The following is a 14,683-nucleotide window of genomic DNA, read 5'->3' as shown; positions in this document are numbered from 1 at the left end:
ATGAGCCAACAATCTTATTCGGCCCATCAGGTAAAGGACGTCTCTGTCGCTTTCTCTCTAAGAGCTCCGCGCACGCCACTCAAGCGCTTCTTCAATGGAGCACTATTGAACTCAGGGAGACCAACCCGGATAGGGTCCGGTAGCGGGACGTCATCTATATAAAACCATTTCGAAGTCTAGTCCTCGGATGCTTCCTTTGGGGTTCCGGATAGGTATCCGGTCCCGGCGATGCGCCATACTTCGGCTCCGCCCACTTGGTATATGGACCCCTTTTGAGAACGGGGCACCAGGCAGAATAACCTCTTCCACAGCGCGAAATGAGCCTCAACACCTAAAAATAGCTCGCAAAGGGCGACGAAACCCACAATATGTAATACGGAGGCGGGCGTGAGACTGTGCAGCTGGAGGCCGTAGAACTCCAGAAGCCCGCGGAGAAATGGATGAATTGGGAATCCCAGTCCCCTTATTAGATAGGGGACAAGGCACACCCGCTCTCCTTTAGAGGGATTGGGGGTGCTCTCTGCTTGCTCTCCACCATTATAGGTGGCGAGTCCGGCTCGGACCGGGACCATATAGGCCTGAGGGAGAAATCCCTTGGCCTAAAGCGACACTAGCTCGCTGTGCGGGATGGAGCACCTCTCCCAGTCTCTAGGTTTAGGGCTGGAAGGGCGAGAGGAGGAGCTGGGACGGCTGGCCATGTTGGAATGGACCTTTGCTGGAAGCGCTCTGATGATAACTCGTGGAAAGGAAGAGATGTGGTTTGGACCTAAATCCCCATCCCGTTAAATAGGCGGCTTGTTTATACGGCCAGGGGTGTAGGTGTAAAAAACACCCTGGCTTTTTGCATTCGTTTGAAACGTGGAAGACGGCCATTATTGGACGTGGAAGCCAAGGAGCGCTACATTACAAAAATCGGACATTATTCCTACAGGTACACAAGATTTGGAGAAGAACCCGCCTTGCAATGCCGAACAATCTGCGCGCCGGACTCGTCGTCATTGCAGCCTGGTTCGGGGGCTACTGAGGGAGTCCTGGATTAGGGGGTGTTCGGGTAGCCGGACTATACCTTCAGCCGGACTCCAGGACTATGAAGATACAAGATTGAAGACTTCGTCCCGTGTCCGGAGGGGACTTTCCTTGGCGTGGAAGGCAAGCTTGGAGATGCGGATATTCAAGATCTCATACCATTGTAACCGACTTTGTGTAACCCTAACCCTATCCGGTGTCTATATAAACCGGAGGGCTGTAGTCCGTAGAGAATCAACTCCATACACAACAATCATACCATAGGCTAGCTTCTAGGGTTTAGCCTCCTTGATCTCGTGGTAGATCTACTCTTGTACTACCCATATCATCAATATTAATCAAGAAGGAGTAGGGTTTTACCTCCACCGAGAGGGCCCGAACCTGGGTAAAACAAAGTTTCCCCAGTCTGCTGTTACCATCCGGCCTAGACGCACAGTTCGGGACCGCCTACCCGAGATCTGCCGGTTTTGACACCGACACTAGCCGTGGTGGGGGACCCGAGCGAAAGGCAGGAGGCGCCACCCACTTGGTGCTCCTGGGAGCGGTGATATAGAACCAGTCTCGTTGCCACAAGCCGAGCTCCTCTTGGAAGGAGCCCTCGGGCCATGGAGCATCAGCATTCTTACTTATGATAGCGCCTCCGCACTCTGCGTGCCATCCCTTGATCATCTTCGGATCCACTCCAAAAGTCTTGAGCCATAATCCGAAGTGAGGAGTAACATGGAGGAACGCTTCGCACACAACGATGAATGAGGAAATGTGGAGGATGGACTCCGGAGCTAAGTCATGAAATTCCAGCCCATAATAGAACATCAGCCCCCTCACGAAGGGATCCATTGGGAAGCCTAACCCCCGAAGGAAGTGAGACATGAACACTACGCTCTCACCGGGCTAGGGACTGGGAATAGCCGGCCTTTGAGCAGGCAACCTATGCGAAATTTCGGTGGTCAAGAACTTAGCCTCACTCAACTTGAGCACGCCCTCCTCTGTGACGGAGGAGGGCATCCATCGGCCTTGAAGGTCGGAACCTGACATTGTCGAAGATCCGAGGCGCCTGGAATCTGGAGCCTAGGGCGTTGGATCTCGAGGCGACGGGCGAACTTGTTTTGATATTGGAGAAAAGGAGTAAGGCCCTGGTCTCTTTATAAGAGGTTGAATACCAGGAGCCCTCCCTGTAACCATTTGGGACTCGCCTTTAATCGAGAAGACATGCTAACGGGCACGATTGGGTTACCCACGTCCGTATTGATGACAGTCCCGTAAATAAAGGGGACACGATCTCTGCTTTGACAAGACGTGCCAAGGAAACCGCCTCGCAAAGCACGCTGAGGTGGAAAAGTGAAAACGATTCGAATAAAGGCTTGGCCGTAGTGTGATGTCACGCTGCGGAATACGTCAGCAGATTAGATTTGTGTTAATATTATTCTCTTTGTGGCAATACGTGGAAACTTATTTTGCAAAGCCAGACACTACTCTTGGTGTTTACAAACTTTTATGAAGAATTTGGAGGTGGAACCCGCCTTGCAATGCCGAAGACAATCTACGCGCCGGACTCGTCGTCATTGAAGCCTGGTTCAGGGGCTACTGAGGGAGTCCTGGATTAGGGGGTGTTCGGGTAGCCGGACTATACCTTCAGCCGGACTCCAGGACTATGAAGATACAAGATTGAAGACTTCATCCCGTGTCCAGATGGGACGTTCCTTGGCGTGGAAGGCAAGCTTGGCGATGCGGATATTCAAGATCTCCTACCATTGTAACCGACTTTGTGTAACCCTAACCCTCTCCGGTGTCTATATAAACTGGAGGGTTTTAGTCCGTAGGACAACTTCATCATACAACAATCATACCATAGGCTAGCTTCTAGGGTTTAGCCTCCTTGATCTCGTGGTAGATCTACTCTTGTACTACCCATATCATCAATATTAATCAAGCAGGACGTAGGGTTTTACCTCCATCGAGAGGGCCTGAACCTGGGTAAAACATCGTGTTCCTTGCCTCCTGTTACCATCCGGCCTAGACGCACAGTTCGGGACCCCTACCCGAGATCTGCCGGTTTTGACACCGACACTCGTACTCCTCTCCGCGTGGGCATCCACTACCGCGTCTTCCCCAACTCCGCGTCATCCCCTTCCTAGGCCCCGCCGTCGTACACCGCCTTGGTGCTCTCGGCGCGACGTGGTAAACGTGGTCAACGACATTCCACCAGAAGAGTACTGTACGTGGAGAGGCTGACAGCTGGGTCCACGGCCACAGCCCAATTTTTTTGATTTGCCAAGTAAGTCACTTTGTCAGGTTTGTTGGGCTGCAAATCTTTCAAGAGGAGGAGAGCTTTCATTCGGCTAGCCGAGAAAATGGCCCATCAGTAATGAGAAATGGGTTGTACATTTTTAAAAAACATCAAACCAGCAATTAGTTTCAAATATCTTTTTTTCATTTCGAGATTTTAAATTATATTAATTTTTATGCGTGCAGAATTTGTTGGATTTTATATTGATATACATTTATTTTTAAAATCAGTTTGAATGTGAGTCGAAATTTCGGGATTAAAAACAGTTCGGACCGCACCGAAATATGCAAAATTTCGTATAATTTTTTAACCATGGCCATAATATGGGTTGTAATGCTAACAAAAAGAATATGGGCTACCAAAAAAACCTTAATAATTAGTAAATGGGCTGTAAATTATTAGAAATAATGGCAGATGGGTTGTATGCTGTTTTCCACAGATTTGAGGTTTTCCAAAAAAAAGGTTCACGCGCAAGCAGTGATTGTTGGATGGCCATCCAACGGCCGTCGTGCTTCCTCAATCTCTGCTCTTCCTGCTCCAGCCGCTCAAACAAGCGCCGGCGGGACTGCCTGCTCCCTCCTCCTCGCGGCCGGCTCTTCTGCCGCGCAGGCCTCACCGCCCCACCGTACTCCCATCGCTGGTCTAGCCATCCCTCTACTCACCCACATGTGCTGTTATTCTCCAGGAACAGCAGACGAACCAGTAAACCCTCATACAGTCGTACTCCCCTCCGCGTGGGAAAAAATTGCTGAGTCTTCCCTGCCTCCGTCTCGTTCCCTTCCTAGGCCTCACCGTCGTCCACTGCCCTGGTGCTCTCGGCGCGGCCTGGTCAACGTGGTCAACGACCGCATGCATCTGATGTGGACTGTACGTGGAGAGGCCGACAGTTGGGTCCATGGCCGCACGTAAGGAAATGCCTCCTTATTACGCGCAAAATAATGATTCCTCCACCTGACATCAGGGACCCACCGAAAGGGCCTCTGTATTTCGCGAAAAAACGTTACCACTGCTGACAGCTCGGACCCACCAGCTATATCTTCGCACGCAAGGAAGTGCCTCCTTATTACCCACAAAAAAATGAATACTCCCCCTTTTAGCTGGGACCCAATATAGTGGCAGGCTGACTTGTGGGCCTACTAAGTTGACGGAGACGGAGGGCTTTGCCAACTTAGTCAATATGCACGATTCTAGCTCCAATGACCGTACGATGTCCATCCAATGGCCGTAGTGCTTCCTCAACCTCTGGTCTTCTTGCTCCAGCCGCCCAAACCAGCGCCGGTCGTGCCTCGAGCTCCTGCCTCCCATGGCCGGCTGCGATGCGACGGAGGCCTCACCGCCCCTACTACTCCCATCGCTGCCCAGGCCATCCCTCTACTCACCCACACCCCCTGTTATTCTGCGGCGACGGCAGCCTCACACCGCAGCGAACCAGTGGACCCTCGTACTCCTCTACGCGTGGGCATCCACTGCAGCGTCTTCCCTGGCTGCGCCTCGTCCCCTTCCTAGGCCTCGCCGTCGTCCACCGCCCCGGTGCTCTCGGTGCGGCATGGTCAACATGGTCAAGGAATGGCTTCCATCGGACGTGGACTATACATGGAGAGGCTGACAGCTGGGTCCACGGCTGCAGCAAGGAAGTGCCTCCTTATTACGTGCAAAATAATTATTCCTCCACCTGATAGCGGGGGCCCACCGGACGGGCCATCGTATTTTGCAAAAAAATCATTTCCCTCCTGATTGCTGGGACCCACCAGCTACACCTTCGCACGCAAGGAAGTGCGTTCAGGCAAAAAAACAAAACGATTCGCCCCCCTGACTGCTGGGACCCACCAGCTACATCTTCGCACGCAAGGAAGTGCCTGACAGTCGGGACCCACCTAGTCGAAGCGTACGTAGCGTTGTCATTCTGGTCGCGAACGTGTACGTACATACTGGTCGATGTAGAGGCGCGCACGTGTCGTAGTAGAGGCGCGTATGTAGCATGTACACATACGTACAGCGGACAGTGTGCAAGAGAGACAATACGGCCACGTATGTGTACATACGGGTGGGATCTCTAACGCCTACTCGCGCATACGTATGGCCAGGGCTCGTGTACATGGCTGGGCCGGAACGGAGAAACAGCGTCGTCGTCGTGTTCATGGGGAGGCAACGGAATGCGTCGTGTTCATGGGGAGGCAACGGAATGTGCCGTGTTCATGGGGAGGCAACGGAATGCGTTGTGTTCATTAGGAGGCAACGGAACACTTGGGAGCCAACCGGTTGGGTCAGAACGAAATGCGTGGTCGTGTTCATCGGGAGGGCTTGGACGGAACAGGCGACGAAAACAAGGCCTGGCGTATCGCAGATCGGAGGAAACGGACCTCCTATGGTCGCAATGGGGGTCCTGTTGATCGGGAGGGGTGTGGCATATCGCAAAACCTAGGAAAGGGACCTCCTACGGTCGAAACGGGGGTCCTGTTTATCAGGAGGGGTGTGGCGTACCGCAAAACGGGACTCCACGGGATACTGTTCATCTCCACCCTCGACCTCCTCCAGCCTCCACGGGCTCCTGTTCATTCAGCCTCCACCGCGCACCACTCCATCGGCTATTGTTCAACCACCCCTCCACCGTCTACTATTCATCCAGCCCTCCACACCATGGGGTCCTGTTCAACCACCCCTCCACGGGCACCCCTCCACTGTTTACTGTTCATCCAGCCCTCCACCACACCACGGGTTCCTGTTCATCCAGAGGCAACGCCACCGCTCACTGTTCATCCAACCCCCCTGCAACGCTCACTGTTCATCCAATCGATCGGCTTCAGTTAGCAGCATTAGCAAAGGAATCGCTCGATCGGGTTCAGTTAACAGCCATCGATCGATCGATCGGGTTCAGTAACGCGTAGCCTGCAGTGCAATCGCTCGAGTTCAGTTAGAGCCCAACGCCTCGCCCGGGTTCAGTTAGAGCCAACGCCTCACACACACGCGCGTACGTGTATGAGAGAAACGCGCATCGCTCGGCCCCTGACCTCCCACCGTAACCGGGAACTCCCCGAAATTTTCCTCGCCCTCGCTTCTACCATGGTTTTTTCCGTCATGGACGGCCCAAAGAATTTCATGCAGCTTCGTCTTCGGGCCGCCCAGGATGAAAAGCCCATTTTCTGTCATGATTTTTTGTCATAGAAGTAGGAGCCCACCACATCTATGATGATACCGGGTTTTTTCACAATTATCGTCATAGAAGTGTCATATGTATGACAGAAATTTTTTTCGTTCGGCCCAAAATGTCACGGATGTGTCTTTTTTGTAGTGTAAAGATCATGAATGCTACGCTTTGTGTGATTTGGGTGCTTGTGTTTCCACGATTCCAAAGACTTTGTGTGATTTGCTAGGTTTCCGTGATTTTGATGATTGCTCTTTAAACTTATACCTTGCGGATTCCACTATTAAGAAACCTATGGGAAGAATTAATGATGTTCTTATTGTTGCAAATAGGAATTATGTGCCAATAAATTTTATTGTTCTTGACATAGATTGCAATCCTTCATGTCCTATTATTCTTGGTAGACCTTTCCTTAGAACGATTGGTTCAATTATTGATATGAAGGAAGGGATTATTAGATTCCAATTTCCGTTAAGGAAAGGCATGGAACACTTCCCTAGAAAGAAAATTAAATTACCTTATGAATCCATTATGAGATCCACTTATGGATTGCCTACCAAAGATGGCAATACCTAGATCTATCCTTGCTTTTATGCGTAGCTAGGGGCGTTAAACGATAGCGCTTGTTGGGAGGCAACCCAATTTTATTTTTATTCCATGCTTTTTTCTCCTGTTTAGTAATAAATAATTTATCTAGCCTCTGATTTGGTTGTGTTTTTTGTGTTTAATTAGTGTTTGTGCCAAGTAGAACCGTTGGGAAGACTTGGGGATAGTCTTTTCAATCTTGCTGTAAAAAACAGAAACTTTAGCACTCACGAGAATTGCTGCCATTTTTATTTGGAAAGTGATATTTAGTTAATTATTTTTGAAGATGATTAATATATAAATTCCTCACGTCCAGCAATTTATTTTAGATTTTTTTGTGTTCCAGATCTTGCGTTAGCTACAGATTACAAAGACTGTTCTGTTTTTGACAGATTCTGTTTTTCGTGTGTTGTTTGCTTATTTTAATGAATCAATGGCTAGTAAAATAGTTTCTAAACCATAGAGAATGTCAGGATCCCGGTTCCAAGTCACATCGATCTATCCGGTAACACCTCATATCACTTTGCGGCCTCACGCACGGTATTCCCACGGGTGCCACCTTACCTGGCCCAGGACCGTTTGCACCTTTTGGCTCACGTATATGATAATGTCGCTAGCATCCATATGACAGAGAACCCGGGCCGACATGGCTAGTCGTGAAACCAAAGCGGCACCAACCTATGGGGACAGGCATACATGAATCACATCGAGCATGTCGGTCAGCAGCGTGTGAATCCGGGCTGTAGCACTGGGCTAACAGGACTCCGGGAACCCGGGCTGTAGTAGGCTAGGTAGGACTCCGGATGTCACCGCGTGACATTTCCCCGAAGGGACAGACACAGGAACGAAGTGAAACACATGCCGGCCAGTCAAGTGTCCTGAGCAGTAGTGCTGGGCTAGCAGGACTCCGGTGAACCAGGCTGTAGCGGACTACTCTGGCTCATGGAAGCACTAGACTACATTTCCCCATAAGAGAGGCTGCCAAGGATAAACAACTAGATTGTCGGATCCCACACATACCAAGCATTTCAATCATAAACACAATATGCTCGATATGTGTAAATACAACATGGCATCACAACATAACTCTACAACTCGAGTATTTATTCCTTAGGCTCCGAGCAGCGAGATATTACAAACATGGGTCTCATGACCCAACAATCACAGCATACAAATCAAGCACACGCGGAAGCTTAACATATCTGAGTACAGACATCTACAAATGAAAAGGGCTAAGAAGCCTGACTATCTACCAGATCCTGCCGAGGGCACAAGATCGTAGCTGAGGTATCAAGGTAAACATCAAAGTCCACGCGGAACTACTAGCAAGACTGAAATCTCTCTACAAAACATAAATTAAGCAAACGTGAGTACAAAGGTACTCAACAAGACTTACATCAGATCTAAACTACATATGCATCGGTATCAACAAGGGGGGGGGGTGGTGGAGTTTAACTGCAGCAAGCCAGCTTTGACTCAGTGGCTAACCTGAACTACGACTTCAAGCAACTCTTTTGAGGTGGCGCACACGAGTCCACATATTCACCATTCAATACACCACTATGGGTCCGCTCCCGTCTCCCTACGAGAAGGCCATCCATAGCACTCACACTTATCTTGCGAGTTTTAGAGTATCCACTTTCACTTGTCTATGAACTGTTATAGGCAACCCAGAAGTCCTTTACCGCGGACGCGGCTATTCGAATAGATCATTTATAACCCTACACGGGTGTACTTCGTCACACATGTTTCCACCACTTAGCGTCTGCACACGACATGTGCTCGGCAGACTTCAAGCGAAAGCCGACGTGGGTGTAGACCACGACCTGACTAACCACAGAAGTCTCTAGTCTAGGTTTATCGCCTATTCGGGTTCCATCCGCGAGGAGATCCGGCCGGAGTTTCACTCACAGCCCCAAACGATGTGTGCAGGGTTCCCGAGACACCAAACGGGCGCCCGGTACACCGTGCCATGGTGTATCTACCGCATCATAGCCCACCCCTAGGGTCAGTGCTAAGTTAAATAGGGAATAGATCCTAGGGTTAAATAGGGAATAAATCCTAGGGTTAATTAGCGCGTGGGGCCCATCCGTCAATGGCACAGTGATTAGATAATGGCGTCATTAGTGTTAACTAAGTGTGCCACGTTGGAGTCACCGGAGTTCAGCCGGCGGCGACCAAAACCGTGGCGGCAACTCGCTGGAGTTGCTCGGGATTCGCGTACAGGCCGCGGTTTGAGCCACGGTTGGTCTCTACGGGTAGCTGGCGTTGTAGCGCGTCGCCTGGTGGCTGTAGCCGGGCCTGGGGTGGCCGGAGTCGACGACGGCGTCAACTCGAGGTGCGGCCGGAGTTCGGGCACCTGCGGGTTTGGCATTGTGGTGCAAGGGAGGAGGAGTCGGTGGGTGAAACGTGCTCCTAGGGGTGCACTGAGTGCAGTGACGCGCTCGGTTTGGACGGAGGCGTACCAAAACGACGATGGCGACAAGTCCAGCGTCGGTGAGGTCTCGGTCTCGACGGAAACGAGGGCTACGATGAGCTAGTGGGCATGGGAGTAGGGGGGGTCGATAGAGGAGCTCACCGCGAGTTCAGAGGTGGCCTCGGCGAGCTCGGGGAGGGGCTAGTGATGACGAGAGGTCGCCGGCGATCTCGGTGGCCGAACGAAGAGGGTGGCGGCGGTGGCGGTGTTGCAGCGCGTCCGGGGCCTCGTGGCTCATCGAGGAGGTAGAGGACAAAGTGGCGGAGCTCCTGGGCATGTCCAGGGAGCGAGGGGGAGGCAGTGGCCGCGGTGGTGTTCGTCCGCGGTGGCGGCCGTGTTCGATGGTGAGAGAGAGAGAGCCAGAGGAGGGGGAGGGGCACGGGGGAGAGTGAGAGAGGGACCCGGGAGGCTTCGTGGCGTCCCCAGGGCGTCGAGGGGGTAAGCGGCAAGCAGGAGGTGGCCGTCGGTGGCCGTGCGCGTGCTGGTGCACCGCGGGCACACGCCCATCCTCCTGGAAAAGGAGGAAGACGACAGGGGAGGGGGGCCAGGTGGGCTGGGCCGGCCACTTGGGCCGCCAGGTAAGTTCCAGGTGAGCCTTTATTCTCTGTTTTCTATTTTCTTTCTGTAATTTGTTTTGGTTTTAGTTTTATCACCAAACCATTTTATAAAATCCTGGAAATAATTATGTGGCTAGAACTAAAATATACAAAGCCACATAAAATGTTCCAGAATTATTGGACATATATTAATTATATAAAGGATATATACCCAATGCAAATAGTTGTTGAATTAATTCACAGGCCCAAAATAAATATTTTTGAGACTCCAAAAATATTGGTTTGAGTTTTACCTCTTGCCAATATTTTTATAGCTTGACAGGAACATTTTCTTGGCTTTATTTGAAACAATTTTTTTAATGTTGATCTTTTTGTAAAAGATTTCTGAGGCTTCCCACTTTCCCCAATTCAACTTTCATGAACATATACATGATGCATGAATGCTTGTGCAACTAGTTACAACCAATTCTAGGGCTATGACAGAGAAGTTGGAATATAGTAGGTTTAACACCAATATAAATAAAGATTGATTTCATTACAGTACCTTGAAGTCGTGTTTTGTTTTCTTTCGCTAACGGAGCTCACGAGATTTTCTACTTTAAGTTTTGTGTTGTGAAGTTTTCAAGTTTTGGGTAAAAGATTTGATGGATTATGGAACAAGGAGTGGAAAGAGCCTAAGCTTGGGGATGCCCATGGCACCCCAAGATAATCTAAAGACACCTAAAAGCCAAAGCTTGGGGATGCCCCGGAAGGCATCCCCTCTTTCGTCTACTTACATTGGTAACTTTACTTGGAGCTATATTTTTATTTACCACATGAAATGTGTTTTGCTTGGAGCGTCTTGTATTATTTGAGTCTTTATTTTTTAGTTTCCACAATCATCCTTGCTGTACACACCTTTTGAGAGAGACACACATGATTCAGAAATTGTTAGAATACTCTATGTGCTTCACTTATATCTTTTGAGTTATATAGTTTTTGCTCTAGTGCTTCACTTATATCTTTTAGAGCACATCGGTGGATTTGTTTTATAGAAACTATTGTTCTCTCATGCTTCACTTAGATTATTTTGAGAGTCCTACAAAACAGCATGGTAATTTCCTTTATTTATGTTTGGTATTCAAGATTAATAAAAAATTTCTTATGAGTGTGTTGAATACTCTGAGAAGTTTGATACTTGATAATTGTTTTGAGATATGGAGATGGTACTACTAGAGTCATGCTAGTCGAGTAGTTGTGAATTTGAGAAATACTTGTGTTAAATTTTTTGATTCCCGTAGCATGCATGTATGGTGAACCGTTATGTGATGAAGTCGGATAATGATTTATTTATTGATTGTCTTCGTTATGAGTGGCAGTCGGGGACGAGCGATGGTCTTTTCCTACCAATATATCCCCCTAGGAGCATGCGCGTAATACTTTGCTTTGATAACTTGTAGATTTTTGCAATAAGTATGTGAGTTCTTTATGACTAAGGTTGAGTCCATGGATCACACGCACTTTTCTTCCTTCCACCATTGCTAGCCTCTCTAATACCGCGCACCTTTCGCCAGTATCATACACCCACCATATACTTTCCTCAAAACAGCCACCATACCTACCTATCATGGCATTTCCATAGCCATTCCAAGATATATTGCCATGCAACTTTCCACCATTCCGTTTACCATGACACGCTCCATCATTGTCATATTGCTTTGCATGATCATGTTGTTGACATTGTATTTGTGGCAAAGCCAACATTCATAATTCTTTCATACATGTCACTCTTGATTCATTGCATATCCTGGTACACCACCGAAGGCATTCACATAGAGTCATATTTTGTTCTAAGTATTGAGTTGTAATTGTTGAGTTGTAAGTAAATAAAAGTGTGATGATCATCATTTTTAGAGCATTGTCCCAAGTGAGGAAAGGATGATGGAGACTATGATTCCCCCACAAGTCGGGATGAGACTCCGGACAAAAAAAGAGGCCATAAAAAATAGAAAGGCCCAAATAAAAAAATAAGAGAAAAAGAGAGAAGGGACAATGCTACTATCCTTTTACCACACATGTGCTTCAAAGTAGCACCATGATCTTCATAATAGAGAGTCTCCTATGTTATCACTTTCATATACTAGTGGAAATTTTTCATTATAGAACTTGGCTTGTATATTCCAATGATGGGCTTCCTCAAAATGCCCTAGGTCTTCGTGAGCAAGCGAGTTGGATGCATACCCACTTAGTTCCTTTTGTTGAGCTTTCATATACTTATAGCTGTAGTGCATCCGTTGCATGGCAATCCCTACTCACTCACATTGATATCTATTGATGGGCATCTCCATAGCCCGTTTATTTTCCTAGTTGATGTGAGACTATCTTCCCCCTTTCTTGTGTCCTCCAAAACCACCATTCTATTCCACCTAAAGTGCTATGTCCATGGCTCACGCTCATATATTGCGTGAAGATTGAAAAATTTTGAGAACACCAAAAGTATGAAACAATTGCTTGGCTTGTCATCGGGGTTGTGCATGATTTAAATACTTTGTGTGGTGAAGATAGAGCATAGCCAGACTATATGATTTTGTAGGGATAACTTCCTTTGGCCATGTTATTTTCAAGAGACATATTTGCTTAGTTAGTATACTTCAACTATTATTATTTCTATGTCAATATTGAGCTTTTGTCTTGAATCTTTAGGATCTGAATATTCATACAACATTTAAGAAGAATTACATTGAAATTATGCCAAGTAGCATTCCACATCAAAAGTTATGTTTTTATCATTTACCTACTCGAGGACGAGCATGAATTAAGCTTGGGGATGCTTGATAGGTCTCCACCGTATCTATATTTTTTAATTATTCCATGCAATATTATATTCTATTTTGGACATTATTGGGCTTTATTGTACACTTTTATATTATTTTTGGGACTAACCTATTAACTGTAGGCCCAGCCTAGAATTGCTGTTTCTGAGTCCAAACGAAATGAAACCTTCGGGAACCTGATTTTCGGATTGAACATGATCGAGAGGACGTGGACCCTATGTCAAGCAATCAACGAGGAAGGCACGAGGTAGGGGGCGTGCCTACCCCCCGAGGCGCGCCCTCCACCCTCGTGGGCCCCCTGTTGCTCCACCGATGTACTCCTTCCTCCTATATATACCTACGTACCCCAAACTACTAGATACAGAGCCAAAACCCTAATTCCACCATCGTAACTTTCTATATCCACGATATCCCTTCTCGGGGCCTTTTCCGGAGCTCTGCCGGAGGGGGCATCGATCCCGGAGGGCTTCTACATCAACCCCATAGCCCCTCCGATGAAGTGTAAGTAGTTTACTTCAGACCTATGGGTCCGTAGTTATTAGCTAGATGGCTTCTTCTCTCTTTTTGGATCTCAATACAAAGTTCTCCCCCTCTCTTGTGGAGATCTATTCGATGTAATCTTCTTTTATGGTGTGTTTGTTGAGACCGATGAATTATGGGTTTATGATCAAGTTTATCTATGAACAATATTTGAATCTTCTCTGAATTCTTTTATGTATGATTGGTTATCTTTGCAAGTCTCTTCGAATTATCAGTTTGGTTTGTCCTACTAGATTGATCTTTCTTGCAATGGGAGAAGTGCTTAGCTTTGCGTTCAATCTTGCGGTGTCCTTTCCCAGTGACAGTAGGGGCAGCAAGGCACGTATTGTATTATAGTGTTGCCATCGAGGATAACAAGATGGGGTTTATATCATATTGCATGAGTTTATCCCTCTACATCATGTCATCTTGCTTAAAACGTTACTCTGTTCTCTTGAACTTAATACTCTAGATGCATGCTGGATAGCGGTCAATGTGTGGAGTAATAGTAGTAGATGCAGGCATGTAACACCCATGATGCGGCCATATCTCCCACGTGTCAGAGCACGACATAGAAGCATAACCGCATTGTAGGCATGTCGCAAGAGGGGTAATCTTTACACCTCCCATTTACTGAATAAGAAAGAGGTACAGAGCTGGCTTACAATCGCCACTTCACACAAAACATAAGAATAGCATTACATCATCCATATACAATCAAGGTCCGACTACGGAACTAAAATAAAAACAACCCCAAATGCATAAGATCCCCGATCGCCCCAACTGGGCTCCACTACGGATCAACTAGAAAAGAAACAACACAATGAACACGATCTTCATCGAGCTCCTCCTTGAGCTCGGTTGCGTCACCTGCACGGTATCGTCGGCACCTGCAACTGGTTTTGGAAGTAATCTGTGAGTCACAGGGACTCAGCAATCTCACACCCTCACGATTAAGAATATTTAAGCTTATGGGAAGGGAAAAGGTATGTGAGGTGGAGCTGCAGCAAGCACTAGCATATATGGTGGCTAACTTACGCAAATAAGAGCGAGAAGAGAAGCAAAGCACAATCATGAACTAGAAGTGATCCTAAAACTACTTACGTTCAAACATAACTCCAATGCTGTGTCCACTTCCCGGACTCCGCCGAGAGGAGACTAGCATGGCTACACACGCGGTTGATGCATTTTAATTAAGTTAAGTGTCAAGTTTTCTTCCACCGGACATTGACAAATTCTCATCTACCCATAACCACGGGCATGACTTTCAAAAGTTCA

This window comes from Triticum urartu, chromosome 7 (assembly GCF_003073215.2).
Source record: "Triticum urartu cultivar G1812 chromosome 7, Tu2.1, whole genome shotgun sequence".
NCBI classification, from domain to species: Eukaryota; Viridiplantae; Streptophyta; class Magnoliopsida; order Poales; family Poaceae; genus Triticum; species Triticum urartu.
This window is presented reverse-complemented; position numbering follows the sequence as displayed.